Consider the following 13,573-nt stretch of genomic DNA (forward strand, 5'->3'; position numbering starts at 1 on the left):
TATCACCCAAAAAGATAATAACCAGACATTGTTTTATTTATACAATGTGTTCTTTAAAACATACATAAAAAATTTGTCTTACACCAATATTACAAGTATGTCGATGTACAGTAGATGTTAATATGGCTCACCCTCACCTTATCAAAAGGTGTGAGCTCTGGGTGAGACAATACTAATACAGAGACACAGTATTGTAGATTGGTGAACCCTACGCATTTCGTCACAAGGACTTCTTCAGGGGTGTTAGGACGGTTTTACTTAAAAGATGATTGAGACCATCAGTCTCTCCGCTGAGGACTTTCACACTGTGGTACTTCCACTCATTAGCAGGGATGTGTGCTCCTTTGAACGTCCCACTTTTACTTAAAAATCGCATCCACAAATGCCCTATGAAAATGAGAAAAACGCTCTCACTGGACCCACATACTGTATATCATATGCTCAGATTACAAATTAATGTGTGTGCATGGATCACCAGGCTAAGACTTAGCCTGGTGATCCATGCACACACATTCATTTGGAATCTGAGGATATGATATATGTGAGTCCAGAATAACTCTCAGTGAATGTATTGGTCACCAGTGAGAGCGTTTTACATCTGTGATCCCAACAGACGGCTTCACCCGGCGTCATCGGTCGAGACTGAGTGTGATAGACCGGATCACTAACAGCCTCATCAAGAAGCTATACACCCTGGACATTCCACAGAGCTACCGGCTCACTATTCCGTTCTGACAGGAGGAGAGAGAAATCCAAACACTGCAGCCAGCGCGGTGTAACAATGAGACCGAATACGGGACCTCCGGCATGGCAAGACGCAGGATCACAAGATCATAGGATCAGGTGTTCATATTCTCATTTATCATGGAGGGTAAGACTGAAAGTACTGTATGGATCAAGTAGATGAAGGTGAGATTTTGAACAGCAACTTGCAGCTTCCATACCAGACTTGCAATGCAGATGAACAGAAAAGGAAGACCTCACCAAAATCCCTTAATGAAACAAACGTTGATGTCTCATTGGAATCAGTGGATGTTAAGAAGGAAGAACATAAGACTTTTATCCCACAAGCATCAGGCAGAAACAATATGGACATGGGGAGATAAGATCCTAGAGAAGAGCTCTATTTGATCTGAGATTGTATGACTTTTGAAGATTCCCAGTGGTTATATACCCTGAGTTATTCCAGAAGGAGCGCGCATCTGCAAACTGTGAACTTGTATTGCGCACTCCGGGAGGGGGCAGCCAGGTCGGCACAGTGATACTCAGTTGGGTGGCGTGTCTACAAATAGGTGTGTGTGTCTGGGGGGGGGGGGGGGGCACACGAAGGCTATGGCTGCGCTATAGCACCATCGCAGACACGCCCTGCCATGCAATGCCACGATGACCTGCATTGAACAGCGGGGGACGTGGCTACGATGACTCAATTCAGCGCAAAATGTGTCATCGGCCACCTGGTTCGCCCATTTCACTTACTGTAAATGGGCAGCGGGGTCAGTGGGGGTGCGGGCGGATCTGGGAGGCTTGCCCACTTTTCCTGGGGGGGAAGGGGGGTGCAGGAGCTTCACCCGATTTTTGGGAGCCTCACGGCCGTTCCGGTAGAATAGGCAGGTATGAATATATATATATATATATATATATATACAATATCGGGTTTAGACCCTATTAACGCGCTATGTGAATGAGCTACAACCTCGGGATTTACCCCCTGTTAGGTGGGGTACAGTACAAAGATAAAAGAAAAAAAGTTTCTCAAAGGAGCTTGCACTAGTGCTCTGGTATATAACAGTATAAATTGTATCCTTATTTGTTATTCTTAAAAAATATTATTTTAAAAAAAAAATACAATACATAAAATTGTTTAAATCTTCAGATTACATTCAATAATACTTTATACATGAGATGATTGAGAAAAATGTTCCATTCTAATCATATAGCATTATGACAGTGACTCTTCATTTGAAGAACGCAATTGTTGTCTCAAAAACCCAACGCGTTTCGTCCGGCGGACTTCATCAGGGGCTTTATAATCAAGAGACTTCAATACAGATAATCAGCACAATAAATCTTCGATAAGTAGACACATTATCAGAACGATATCAGATAAAATTTACCTCATGGATTATCACTTTGCTTATTCAAAAGCTCATAAGACAATTAATTCCCAGGATTGGGCAAAAATGTTTTTACAAAGAGCCAGTACAAATGACTGTCGCAATGCCTTATGCTCAGATGCAATGGCTGTGCAGTAGGGAGACCCCTGTGTGCCCACAGTGGGTGTCCTGATCCAGCACGTGTGTCACCCAGCAGGCTTCTTCACAGACACTGTCCCAGGGAATTAATTGTCTTATGAGCTTTTGAATAAGCGAAGTGATAATCCATGAGGTGAATTTTATCTGATATCGTTCTGATAATGTGTCTACTTATCGAAGATTTATTGTGCTGATTATCTGTATTGAAGTCTCATTCGCCAATGTGTTTATTAGGCTTAAAGCATAGCAGTAATGTTTCGGGCAAAGCTTCGCCCTTCATCAACCAACTTTATAAGTCTTTATACTTATGTGTATATATAGATACACGCACAATTCAAGTTAGGAGGCACTCACATTAAGTGGTCCCAGCTGTTCCTAGTGCTCTCCCAAGTACTCTAAGATGTAAAGTCCTAATACAGTCACAGAAAAGGCAGCACTCAGGTATAATAAAGAACAACAGACATAGGGGTTCACCAACGTTTCAATGTTATTCCATCGTCTTCTGCATCTCACACTAGGCAATTTCAACTTTCCCATTGACAACCGCACTGTCTGTGCCTCCACAAAGTATTATTCAGATCCCCATTGTCCTATTGTTGCTTTCAACTAATTTTCACCCACCTGCTCCTCCTCACTTTCTTCCTAACAGCCCTCATTCTGCTACTTCAAAGGTAGAATCAAGACTATTCTATGAGATATTTCTTCAAGCCAAATTACCATGCACCTTTTCCTATACTCCCCAATTCTCCCTCAGTTTATTCCTCCCAGTAACTAAGGGGTCTATTTACTAAGCCTTGGATGAAGATAAAGTCGAAGGAGATAAAGTCCTAACTGTCATGTCACAAGCTGTGTTTGAAAAATAACAGTTAGAAGGTGATTGGCTGGTACTTTATCTCCATCCACTTTATCTCCGTCCAAGCTTAGTACATAGACCCCTTTATATGAAGTCTCTGAGCTAATCTCATGTCGTGGACACCCAGGAGTGGGAATAGCTGTGTCGGCGCTGCCGGCATTCTGGCAGTCGGGATTCAAGGTGTCGTATTTTGACTGTCGGGATTCCAACTACATCCCATGTATTTGGAGGGCCTGACTCTATCCATATGGTGTTGTGGATGTAAAGATACAGTACACATTATTACGCACTGTAGTAAGAGCTACAGATGCTACAATGAGATGTTGCTTTGCAAACAAGATACTAATCTGAACCTGAACCATTGTGGTCTGTTTATGAAGTTGATAAAAGCACTTTCTCCTGTGTTTTGGCTAGAGAAAGGGCTCTTAATTTAACAAAAGGTTTACATTTAACAAGTAGTCAAAAGCATCACCTTTTGATGGTGTTAGTTACACCTAGCTATGGGGACCCAGGGAAGAGAGGCTTTGCAACATGTATGTGCATATTGGGCCTAATTCAGATCTGATAGCTAGGGTGCGTTTTTTGCATCCCTGCGATCAGGTAGCTGCCGCCTACAGGGGGAGGGGGAAATCGCTGTGTAGGGGGGCGATCGCATGTGCAGGAGAGCTGCACAAACACAAGTTTGTACAGTCTCTGCACAACCCAGGACTTACTCTTCCAGTGCGTTGATTGGGTCCGGAGTTGACGTCAGAAAGCTTCCTACAAACGCCTTGTCCGTCCTGCGTTTCTCTGGACACTCCTTAAAAATGGTCAGTTGCCATCCACAAACGGCCTCTTCCTGTCAGTCACCTTGCGATCGCTTTAGTTGCACATCCCTTTGCTGCCTGCCGATCCCCGTCGCGGCAGACCGATGCGCCTGCGCATTGCGGTGCATACGCATGCGCACTTCAGACCTGATCGCAGGCTGTACGAAAACGCAGCCTAGCGATCAGGTCTGAATTAAGCACATTGTCTGAACCTTTTGCTGGCAGTGCTAGGCTGTTGGGGAAACTCATGGTAAATTGATTCAGTAGGCCATCTGGTATTAGTGATACCACAGTTTCAGGTTAAACAGACCTCTAAAGTTTGCAAAATCTATTTGTCAAACTTGTTACCAACCTATCATTAACTTGGGGGTCTATTTATCAATATGTAGCAAAAGAAAAGCTGTTCTATCAATACCTATAGCTCTTCTGAGTGGCCGGTGCGAGTACTGCGGTACCTGGGTTTTTTTTCAGGACTGATTATTAAAGGAATTAAATACAGTATAAAAGTTTTCCAAACAATGGGAAATAAATTATTAAAACCAAACATACTGTAAATAGGACTTTAACCATTTTACTGAGAATTTCCAAGCGACAACATATTGGAAGTAAAGGGTTTGCTGTTCCTAGGAAGCTCCAGCTGGCAGTCTTTTCTACATACTTTAATTGGTAGTTAATTAACCTAAGAACTTGGTCTGTTGATGGCTCTTGACCTAACTACCATAGCTGAAAAGAATTAATTTAGAGCAAATTTGTTGCAACAATGAATTTATGTGAGAACGATGTAATTAGTTAATGGTGTTTATAAAGGGCCAGAGTGGTGAACAACATGGTCTGGAGTGTATTTGCTTTTAATGGCCTGCAGCTTCTGTGGGGCAAGACACAACCTCTTATGTGGGTGCACCGCTTCCCAGAAGATTGAAACCAGGCTCGTTATGCTTTTTACCAACTAAATTGTTTATTCTTATGCCTTGTCTATATCACACATTTCACATTACTGTACTGAAACATATGTTCTAGGTTCCACATGTGCAGCGCTTTAACAATGATAATTATGGTGTTTTGTTAAGGGGAACTTGCAGAAATGTGTGCATTTATTTTGAATCTGGTCCCAAGAGTTCTAAAGTTAAAAATAAAGCTGCACGTTTATAAACATTTCATTATGCACTAGAGACTATTGCTGCTGCAGTACAACTGTGCATTGCCTTCAGACATTAACAGATAATATAATTCTTCATTTAAAGTAATAATATTTGGGCCTTAATTCTAGCACTATTACATCAAGTGCTGCTATAAGCATGGAAATATGTTTTGTTTAAAATTTGATATAGGCATTTTTAGCTTAATGTAAACCTCCTCTTTTACTCTGAAATGGACTTTAATTCTCAGCATTGTGGTGACATTTGTGGAAAATCATAGACTTGCATTTATTCAGTGTTTTGGTGTAACTGCTGGTAACTACCATCCACATGATCAGGAGATGTGTGAGGCACAGTGATCAATGGGCCTGAATCATGGGGGTCATTCCGAGTTGATCGCACGTAGCAACTTTTTGCTGCTGGTGCGATCAACCTGACGCCGCCTATGGGGGAGTGTATTTTAGCATAGCAAGGCTGCGATCGCTTGTGCAGCCCTGCTTTACTAAAAAAGTTTCAAGGAAAACAAGACTAGCCCTGCAGCTACTTACCCAGTGCGACGGATCCAGCGTTGAAGGTCCCGGCTGTGACGTCAGACATCCGCCCTCCAAACGCCTGGATCCACCTGCGTTGGACTCACCACGCCTGGAAAACTGTGAGTATCCGCTATGGAACGCCTCCCGCCTGTCCGTCTTCTTGCGATCGCCGCTGCGATCACTTTTCTCGCTGGTGGTGTCGCGTTATCGCCGGGCAATGAAGCGCCTGCACAATGCGTCCGCCGCGCATGCGCATTTCCGACCCATTCGCACCACAGCGAAGACCCGCTGCATGCAAACAGGTCGGAATGACCCCCATGTTTGTTGTAAAGCAAAGAAGCAAGCCTCTGGGCAAAACCATGCTGCCCTGCATGTGGGGAAGATGTAACATGTGCAGAGTGGTGTGGTTCGTTTTATCGACAGTATCTAGGTCGACAATGTTTAGGTCGACCACTATAGGTCGACAGTCACTAGGTCGACATGGATGGAAGGTCGACAGGGCTTCTAGGTCGACATGTGCTAGGTCGACAGGTCTAAAGGTCGACATGAGGTTGTTGGGGGTTTTTCCGTTGTTTTCTACGTAAAGTGACCAGGAACCCCTATTAGTGCACCATATCCCCTTGCATGGCTCGCAAGCTTCGGGCAGGTTACTTTCCCAATCGTAGTCCACGTGGATCGTAAAGTATGAAAAAGTAAAAAAAAAATGTGAAAAACTAATGCCGACCTTTTTCCATGTTGACCTTGTCCATGTCAACCTAGTGACCATTTCGACGATAGTGGTCAACCTAATAAGTGTCGAACTAAGTGCTGTCAACCTAAAGACCGGGGCCCAACACAATAGCTATCAATAGTAATATTTAAACATATAGGGCCTGAGGTGGAGGCTGCTGCATCCATTCTTCTGTCTGTTGTCAGAGTGGCAACTGTGAAAATATGCAAATGGTAGTATCAGCTCCTCCCATGGTGTAGTTCCCTGTGTCTAAATGTGCAAGGACCAAGACACTCACTTTTATCATCTCTTTACTCAGTAATACCACTAAAGTTTCTTCTGATGTCACCATCGGTACACCATCGCTCGCCTATGGAAAGTACAGCTTCTCCATCTGACTCTGGCCTCCTATGGCTGTAGCTGTGCATCTGTGAATGTAGCCGCTTATATTGACATATCCGTGTCACTCCCATTACATGCCCATGAGATGGACAATTTTGGCGTGCACTTCTATCCACCTCCAAGTCAACGCCTAGGAGTAGGAACATCTTCAGTCCCATTCCTGATACCATCTGTATTGATTGCAGAAGGATCTTTGTGAGTAAACTCTATGTAATGCAGCGTAAAATTGTTTGTTTTAAAATCTATTTTAAATATCATCCATGGTTGAAATCTTAGGTAATACATTTTTGTCTGAGCTGCCAGATTGCATTAAATATGTGTGTGGTTCTCAGGCAATTTTTTTTAATTTATATTGCTTAATATTTAGTTATCTCATATATACCTAGCTATATGCTAAAAGGAGTTACCTGTTCTAGGTAGTTTGCAAACATTGCATCATGGACCATATGACAGCTCTACATCTCCATTGCATATTCTTACTCAGATTACAATACAAACAGATAACTAAATATGCAGAATTGTTCTAGCTGTAAATTCACAAGCAATACGTAAATATCAATTTACTGATAAAAATAGAAATTTACTGATATGAATATATAATTTATAGAAAAATATCAACAATTCATATAAATGCATGTATTGCCATGATACTAATAAAATCTAACAAAGTATAGACATTATTATTATATATAGGTAATAAATTCTTAAAATAATATTCAGAAACATTCATGTGCTATTCATGAATAATATCTCTCTTGCAATGCTGAGGTAACCCAGGTCGCGGCTCGTTGTAAAACGGTCCCCAAAAAATAAACCGGGTCTAATGACCCAGGAATCCAACCCGGGTAGCGAGCAGGATTGGACCTGGGAAGGACCCGGGTAACGGGGCAGTGCAAATGGAGAACCCACGTATTCCAACCTGGGTCCTGTTGCAAGCAGAGGTATCCCCGGCACTTGGAGATGATGTCATCACCAAGTGCCGGCAGAATAGTTAACACTGTACCATTGTGTAGTGTTAACAGAGTCAACTCAGGAATAACCCGGGTTGTGTAAAAGCGGTATTATAAAGCTTAAGTTGTTGCCTCTCATCTTCAGGACAATGGAAATGTCCCAGATACATTTGGAGAGAAATTACGGAATTACCAGACAAAGTTGCACATAGAATAAAGTTATAGCGCTCATAAAGAAAATAGTGTTCTCACTAATTAGGAGTAATGAACTCAGTAGTTATATCTAAGCTGTGAAAATAAATATTTCACAACAATTCTCTAGTTGTTATTTGGCACATTGGCAATACATGAACATTTTAGTGTTAATAAAAAATATAAAGATACTTTTTCCATCACTTATTTCCAGAGGGCATTCATGCGTAGGAGGAATTTGGGAACATGTTCTTCACCCCCTTGTTGTCTTGGCCAAGCCACTAATGTTGCTTAAGGCTACTGTACATATACAGGAGAAAAAGATTTCACAATTTAAAGAGACCCTACAGTAAAATGTAATTCATTACAATGGAGTAATCAGTTGTAAAGAATAAGCTATGTGACAATACAATTTCCCTATGACATTATGGGGGTAATTCAGAGTTGATCGCAGCAGCAAATTTGTTAGCAGTTGGGCAAAACCATGTGCAGTACAGGGGGGGGGGGGCAGATATATCATATAACATGTGCAGAGAGAGTTAGATTTAGACCTTTTGAACCTGTCTACCTTAAGTACTGTTGACCTTTTACCTATCAACATATTGACTCTGTTGACCTTTTGACCATGTCGACCTAATGCATGTCGACCATATGTTGTTGACCCATTGACTGTCTAGATAGTGTAGATCTGTCATTCGGATATTGTATTTATTATAGAAGTGTAAATATGCTTTGGGACTGATTTTGTGACATAAGGAAAAAATTATTTTTTTTTTTTTTTTTTTTTTTACCATGTTTCTCTTGTGTTGTGCATACTGATACAGCCAATTTAGGTCTGGGGCCTTCAGTATCCATGGTAACTTGAATAGTTATGAAGTGTCTGCTCGGAAACATTTGTTGTACTTAGTACCTCACGGATTTCACCTCTCTGATTACTTCACCCTCAAGAGAAATACTAGAAAACAAACAATACACTTTCATGATATGAACTTAGACTAGAGATGTAACATGTAAGATTTTATATTATTTGATAATAATGCGTTTGGCCTTGTGATAGTCTTTTCTGTCTTTGTTTGAAAAACATGTTAAACATAAGAAAACAATAGAGACTGTAGTCTAGAGAGATGCCTCATTGTTCCTGGAAGTTGTATTACGTTTGATGTCTTAGCAACAGGCAAGTTCTGGCCAGCATTTTGGAAGTGGCTTTGCCTCAAACAAGATCCTTAACAATACAAATAAACCATCAATTTATTTCTACAAAAGCACAAAGGAAGCACTCAGTATGAAGAAATAAACAAGTGGACAAAGTAGGAATGTAGAAGGCAAAATCACGTTTTCTGTTGTGTTTTCCGTCTGTTGATGAATAATTCATACCCAGACGGTGTAATCAACTGATTTGATTTTGGTTTTCATTTTATATTTGTATCACAATTTTAATCACTGCTAGACACATGTGCTGCATTTGTCTGTCCCCTGTTGATTGATGACATTTTTCAGTTGAAGAAATTCCGGTCATGTGTTTGGAGATTAGATTAAAGTTTATTTTTCCAAATGTACAAAAAAAAAACACGTGGCACTCTAATTAGACCCTTGTTGTAGTTTCAAAAAACGGTCTCACCCATATGATGTCACTGGAGTTAATGGGGCATGTTTATATTTATTTGAGGACAGCTTTGTCTAGAACAGACATCTGCAAACATCCTCTGAGTACTGTAGATGTGTTTTGTAGCCTTTCTTTAAGAAGAGTACTGTATATCACAATGCTCTATTTTATTGCACAAGTTGCATAAAGTTTGCAGTGTGTTTAACATATTTGTTGACATTGTTTTAAAGCAATGCCTTCTTGTTTCTCAAGTACCTTTTTAGAAATAGGAATTTTTATTTCTGCTTATTTCGGCAAAATCACTTGTTACCAGAATTTAACTAAATCCAGTAATATTACTGGGGCAGCTAAGCAATAGTCAGTTGCAATGATGATGCTGGACCTCAGCAGTAAGGATAACCTTACAACTTTATCAGGCCAGCCTTTGCAGGTGTACGCATGCATAGTTAGTGGAAATAATACTGTAGATATGAAATTTAAATTCCACTGATGGTGAAAATATTATATATAAACTACATTTATTAAAGAAAGAAACATGTTTTAAAACATTTTTTTCCATGAAATAGTCGCCGCCCGTAGGGAAGTGTTTTTTTGCTTTGCAAGTGCGTGAACGCATGTGTAGCAGAGCTGTACAAACAGATTTTGTGCAGTCTCTGAGTAGCCCAGGACTTACTCAGCCGCTGCGATCACTTCAGCCTGTCCAGGACGTCAGACACCCGCCCTTCAAACACTTGGACACGCCTGCGTTTTTCCAACCACTCCCAGAAAACGGTCAGTTTCCACCCACAAACGGCTTCTATCTGTCAATCTCCTTGCGATCGCCCGTGCGAATGGATTCTTCGCACAAACCCATCGCTGAGCGGCAATCCGCTTTGTACCTGTGCGACGCACCTGCACATTGCAGTGCATACGCATGCTCAGTTCTGACCTGAGCGCAGCGCTGCAAAAAACACTAGCGAGCGATCAAGTCTGAATTACCCCCATTGCTTTATTTCAATCAATCAGTTTTGTTTGTTTTTGTTTTTCAGTTTACTGATCAAACTGTGAGAAAGCTGATTAGCGGTTTTGCTCCATTCCATGCCATAATGCCTCGTCCTTGTACTATTTACCTATAATCTTTACTTTGGCCCATGCTTAGATCTGAGACTGGCGACTGTTAGTAGACAGGAGCTGTTCTCCTTTTTACTGAAATTCTATCATTCAGTATGCTTATGAAATTTAGATTCTTCTGTGTACAGTATATACACATAGGCGTATCTATAATGGGTGCAGTGTAAGCAGTGCACATGGGCCCCTTGGTACAGGGGGAAACCACACCACACATCCTGCTCCCATGTTCAATTACATACATCTCCGTAGTTCCGCGTCGGCATTACTGCTGCAGCAGAAATCACTTGGAAAGTGGCGCGGCAGCCATTTCCTGGTAATTCACGAAAGCACAGTAGAGCTTTGTCGCCGGAAACATTGCAGATGCCATATTTCCGGAGACCTGTCCATGCTCAGAGTCAACTGTGACACACAGAGTAGGGGGCCTGCACGGAGTGTGCATACTGGCCCCCTCCTCTTTTTAACCACTCCTGTATATACAGATTTTTTTGATCAAAAACAGTCACGATATCTAGAATTATTGAGTGTGTGTATCTTAAGATCTAGGTGCATTAAAATGCCGATATCTTATATTCATTAACAAGTGCAAAAATAATAGTTTAATAGAGGTGTTTGTTTCAATTTCTAATATAATTATTTATTTGAAGCAAATTAAATTAATTTACATATCTCTTCATAGTTAATATTTCTTCTGGGATTTTCTGTGAAAGTTCATAAATATGCCAAAATGAAGTATAGAAATTCCTTTCTGCATGGACAGTTACTGCTAGACGGAAGCAGCTGTATCAATATATTAGTCACACTACAGTAGTCCCTAAAAGTGTCTATTGTGACTCAAAGTGATCTGAATAAGCTACAGTCTTATTTTCCAAATCATTTTCTCACAGTAAACTCAAGCAGCCTGTATATTATGATGTTGTTGTTTTGATGTGGTTGCTTGGCTGCTGTGGACTAATAGCATAGATCTACTTTGACAACTGAAGAAAAAAAAATTCCAGATGTAACTTAACAGCCATAGTTCCTACCAGAGGAAACAAGTCTAGAGTGACAGCTACAGTATAGGTTCCTTGAGACTTTTTCATTTGGCCCTCTATAAAAAAAATATTTTACATTTCTACATGACCCTGAAATGTGTAAAATCAAACTATAGTACAGTAGTAATTTAACACATGTGCAGCAAAGATCTTGATAACGTCACATGTATTGTGCCTGTAGTAGGTCTATTAACAGCATTGAAAGGGCAGCATACATGTCTGAGTGGAGAAGTGTAAGAAATAGATGTTTTGTGTAAAAAGAAACACATTGAAAAATGTTTTCATGAAATCTCCTTAAAATTGAATACAGATGTTCTTCAAATCTGTCAATAAGTTAATTGCATTATTTTTTCAAAAGTCAGCGAGAGTGTAGTTACGTTTCTCACGGGTATTTCATTTCAGGCAATTTCTGTTTTTGTGTTATGGCTTCTTAGAACCTCATTTAAAATTGTTGAGCCAAGTATGAGAATTTTGTTTTTCTTGTTTTTTTTGTACAACCTACATGTTTTCTTAATAAAATACATGACTTGAGCTCAACAGAACAAGACAAAATGACTTATATTAGTTCAATTTGTCTTCAGTACTGTGACAAATTAGTGCAGATGGTGTTCAAAATGCAAAATTGGTCTTACAAGAAAATGGTGAGTGCGGGCAGCATACCCTTAGCAAAGTCACAAGCAAATTAAAAGGGTCCAGGCAGCAGTCAGTACAGTCATGGGTCACAGGCTGAGGTCAGGAAGTAGGCTGAGCAACAGTACTATAGCACAGCATGTAAATGCTATAACTGACAAGTTACTAACACTAAAAGCTGCAGCTACCAATGACAATCCGTCACATGTCCCCAGAGATATATAGACATGTGTCTTACTGCATAACACAAAACAGGGCTAACAGGGAAAATTAACCACAACAGACAGTAAAAAAAATCACAGCTACCTATTTCTAACATAACCGCAGCAGTTTTGTTACGTTAAACATGAAGAAAACAAAATAATATTAATAACCAATATAAAAACAAACATATATATATATATATATTAGAGATGAGCGGGTTCGGTTTCTCTGAATCCGAACCCGCCAGAACTTCATGTTTTTTTTCACGGGTCCGAGCGACTCGGATCTTCCCGCCTTGCTCGGTTAACCCGAGCGCGCCCGAACGTCATCATGACGCTGTCGGATTCTCGCGAGGCTCGGATTCTATCGCGAGACTCGGATTCTATATAAGGAGCCGCGCGTCGCCGCCATTTTCACACGTGCATTGAGATTGATAGGGAGAGGACGTGGCTGGCGTCCTCTCCGTTTAGAATAGATTAGAGAGACACTTGATTTACTAATTTTGGGGAGCATTAGGAGTACTCAGTACAGTGCAGAGTTTTGCTGATAGTGACCACCAGTTTTATTTATAATCCGTTCTCTGCCTGAAAAAAGCGATACACAGCACACAGTGACTCAGTCACATACCATATCTGTGTGCACTGCTCAGGCTCAGGCCAGTGTGCTGCATCATCTATTATCTATATATAATATTATATATATCTGTCTGACTGCTCAGCTCACACAGCTTATAATTGTGGGGGAGACTGGGGAGCACTACTGCAGTGCCAGTTATAGGTTATAGCAGGAGCCAGGAGTACATAATATATTATATAGTGAGTGACCACCAGACACACAGTGCAGTTTATTTAATATATCCGTTCTCTGCCTGAAAAAAGCGATACACACAGTGACTCAGTCAGTCACATACCATATCTGTGTGCACTGCTCAGGCTCAGGCCAGTGTGCTGCATCATCTATATATATTATATATCTGTCTGACTGCTCAGCTCACACAGCTTATAATTGTGGGGGAGACTGGGGAGCACTACTGCAGTGCCAGTTATAGGTTATAGCAGGAGCCAGGAGTACATAATATTATATTAAAACAGTGCACACTTTTGCTGCAGGAGTGCCACTGCCAGTGTGACTAGTGACCAGTGACCTGACCACCAGTATATAT

General features: G+C 40.9%; 2 protein-coding genes across 2 annotated transcripts in view; one reads left to right on the forward strand and one right to left on the reverse strand.

The window, feature by feature from the left end:
* Positions 1-13,573, reverse strand: part of COL4A2 (collagen type IV alpha 2 chain) — a 711,921-nt gene that overhangs the window by 453,907 nt on the left and 244,441 nt on the right. The gene's annotated exons all lie outside the window — the stretch shown is intronic.
* COL4A1 (collagen type IV alpha 1 chain) overlaps positions 1-13,573 on the forward strand; it is a 262,582-nt gene that overhangs the window by 34,660 nt on the left and 214,349 nt on the right. The gene's annotated exons all lie outside the window — the stretch shown is intronic.

Source organism: Pseudophryne corroboree, chromosome 2, assembly GCF_028390025.1.
Source record: "Pseudophryne corroboree isolate aPseCor3 chromosome 2, aPseCor3.hap2, whole genome shotgun sequence".
Classification (NCBI taxonomy): Eukaryota; Metazoa; Chordata; class Amphibia; order Anura; family Myobatrachidae; genus Pseudophryne; species Pseudophryne corroboree.